Source organism: Furipterus horrens, unplaced genomic scaffold (genome assembly GCF_987537825.1).
Source record: "Furipterus horrens unplaced genomic scaffold, mFurHor1.1.pri manual_scaffold_17, whole genome shotgun sequence".
Taxonomy (NCBI): domain Eukaryota; kingdom Metazoa; phylum Chordata; class Mammalia; order Chiroptera; family Furipteridae; genus Furipterus; species Furipterus horrens.
The window spans coordinates 9528110-9531473 of record NW_028327187.1 but is presented as its reverse complement, the minus strand read 5'-3'; the positions used below and the strand labels follow the sequence as shown (position 1 = coordinate 9531473).

Genomic DNA, 3364 nt, shown 5'->3' with positions numbered 1-3364 from the left:
GGGTGAATACAGGAGAGCCTTTGTGCACATATGCACTCCTATGTGCGACTCAGTATGGGAGGCCAGTTTTCCGTATAGACCAGTGGTTCTCCACCTTCCTAATGCCGCGACCCTTTCATACAGTTCCTCATGTTGTGGTGACCGCCAACCATAAAATTATTTTCGTTGCTACTTCATAACTGTCATTTTGCTCCTGTTATGAATCGTAATGTAAATATCTGATAGGCAGGATGTATTTTCATTGTTACAAATTGAACATAACTAAAGCATAGTGATGAATCACAAAAACAATAGGTAATTATATATGTGTTTTCCGATGGTCTTAGGCGACCCCTGTGAAAGGGTCGTTCGACCCCCAAAGGGGTCGTGACCCACAGGTTGAGAACCGCTGGTCTAGACACCAAGGAAACACCATGGAGAAGACTGGCGGCAGCAGAAAGAAAGGCCTGAAACACAAAGGTGCGACCAAAGAGCCTCCAGAGGCTGCAGTGGTTGAGAATGGGGCCATGGAAAGCAGGCTCGAGCGCCCCAGTGCACCTGTCTTTCCTCCAGCCTTCAGTATTTCGGAGATTAAAAGCAAACAGTGGCAACACTTTCTGTTCACATGGTTCAAACAGCAGCAGCAGAAGGAAAAGTTGGCAGCTAAGAAAAAACTGGAAAAGGAAAGGAGCTCTTGGGGATAAGGCTGCACTGAAGCCTCTGCCCAAGAACATTGGCCGCCAGCGAGTATGCGATGCAGCCACAGGGGGCCCTAATGATGAAGCTGCAGATGAATTTGCTTCTTACCTCGACAGACAAACTTCTCCCAAGATTCTCATTACAACATCGGATAGACCTAATGGGAGAAACTGTACCTTCTCTGTACAGCTCTCCACAGTTATACCAAACACATGTTTATTACAGAAGAAGACTGGCTCTGAAAACTATTTCTCCACGGTGCATCTCAAGAGATTTCACAGATCTGATCGTTATTAATGAAGATCATAAAACACCAGATGGATTAATTCTGAGTCACTTGCCAAATGGACCAACTGCTCATTTTAAAATGAGCAGTGATCATCTGGGTAAAGAAATTAAGAGGCAAGGACGCCACAGAACACAAACCTGAAGTAAGCTGAATAATTTTATTTTTTTATTTTTATTTTGTAAAGACTTTATTTATTTATTTTTAGAGAGAGGGGAAGGGAGGGAGAAAGAGAGGGAGAGAAACATCAGTGTGTGGTTGCCTCTCACGTGCCCCCAACTGGGGACCTGGTCCCCAGCTGGATTCTCCACCTCCCAGGCCAGTGCCCCCAAGGAACTGATTTGCCCACCTGACACAGGAGAGTAACGTGAGAGAGGACCCATGTTCTGGGCGCTTGCCATGTACATAACACCATGTTAAGCGCTAGAAGGGGGCAAAAGGACATACTGAAGAAACAGTCCTGAGTGTGCACATGTGAAAGTGTGAGGCTGGGGGGAGGTGCCCTCATATGCATGTTTGGTTGTTCTGAGCGACCACAGATACCTCCCCAGCCCACTGGCCTCCAGGGGAGACACATCAGACACGTATGGAACTATTTATACTTGGTTCAGCTCACATTCAAGCATCTTGTCCCTTGGCTGCCCCTAACCCCCAGTGCGGCTCAAAGCAGACTGGGGCCCTGGCCTGGCTTCTTGCCACCTTCCCAGTATCCTTGGCTTCTAAAGTATCACCCTTCAGCTCCCACATAGGTTGTTTCTGGTGTGGAGGCTGAGGCAAAAGAGCAGACATGACCTGAGACCTTCACCCTGGAGTTTCCAAATATAGAATAATCATCGTTCTCTGCTTTGGTGCCTCCAGTGTGCAGAAAATCTGCTTCTAACAAGTCACGTGTGTTGACCACCCACTCAGTGTCAGTCACTTTAAAGATAGCCTCCCTGAACCCTTGTGGCATCTCTGTGAGGCAGGTGCTGATTTTGCAGGTGAGGAAGCTGAGGCCGGGAGAGGACTTGTTCAAAGGCACACGGTCAGTATGTGTGTGTGTGTGTTGGGTGGGGTTGGGTGGAATGCAAACTGAAGTTTCTCTGCTCTCCCCTTCCTCATGCCTCTCCAGCTGAGGGAGAGCTCCATACAGCTCAGTTTCCCCATCAGCACCCCAAGAAGGTTGAATGAGGCAATCCGAAAGGGCCCTTTCAGCTCTGGCAGGCTTTGTCACAGCCATGCCCCTCCTTGCCATCAGCTCCGCCATGCGCTCAGAGAGGGCAGCAGACTCAGAGCAGCTCGTGCCCTCCACTAGGCTTATAAGTCCAGAGGGCTGCCTGTCTGACTGGGGCCTCAAAGCAACAGCATTGGAAAAGGAGAAATGAAACCTAAGTGCTGTGTGGGGGTCTGGCAGGCTGCCTTCGCACCCTGAGATCTAACCATGTGTTGATTGGCATCTGCCACAGCCCTGTGCATACGTGTGCATGCTTCTCTATGTCTACACAACTTTGTGTAGTTCCTGGGTCCATGTGTGCCTGTGTGCTTATGCATGAGAAGGCATGTGTTTGTGTGGAAGTGTGCCTACTTGTGTATACGCATGCACGCATATGTCTGTGAGTCCACATGCTTGTGGCTGTGCACTGTGTGTGCATGTACATTTGCATGTGTTTGTGTGTGTACAAGCTTGAATGACATGTCTATGCATGTGTATATGCAGCTGAGAGTGTGCACAAACGCATGTACATTCTGTTTGTGGACATGCGCACGAGTGAATGTGTGTGTGAGTAGTAGTGTTTAGGGCCTGGGATAGAGGGCCATGGCTTTTCTTGGGGTTTTCCTCCCCCGACAATTCCTAAGAGGTTGGCATGGACTGGTAGTACTTGCTGGGAATCTGAAAAGGTTTGGGTAATTAGCATAAAGGGATTTAAATCCAAGCCAAGCACCCAGAATGGTTGGCCAGGGTAGTGGACAGTGATGCCAATCGGGCATCAGACCCCTCAGGCAATTTCACTTCCTCCTTGCCCTGTTCTTTTCATGAGACCCACCTCTTGTCTCTGGCCCACACAGCCTCACTGCCATCACAGCCACCTTAGTAGGTTCTGCGTCACCACATGGCCCTCTACAATGTGCCCAAACCCAGACTGCTGGAGCGCTTTTCTTAGAGCCATCCATTTAATTATATCCCTACTTGACTAAAATTCCCCTGTCCCCTAACACAACAGGCTCCAGACTTTGGAATTTCATGGATGAGGAAGACAATGTTTAAATAAATAAATAGGGGAACAGTCAGAGAGTCACAAACATTTTTATTTTTCTGAAGATAGATTATTTAAAAAACAAAAACAAACAAACAAACAAAAAACCCCTCTCACTTCTATTTCATAAAAGAACCCCACCCCCATAAGGACATAACAATCTCCA

At 47.9% G+C, this 3364-nt stretch overlaps 1 pseudogene; it reads left to right on the top strand.

Annotated features, from left to right (window-relative positions):
- The first annotated feature begins 413 nt into the window (after positions 1-413).
- LOC149990466 (ribosome production factor 1 pseudogene) lies at positions 414-1108 on the top strand (annotated as a pseudogene).
- Positions 1109-3364: the final 2256 nt, after the last annotated feature.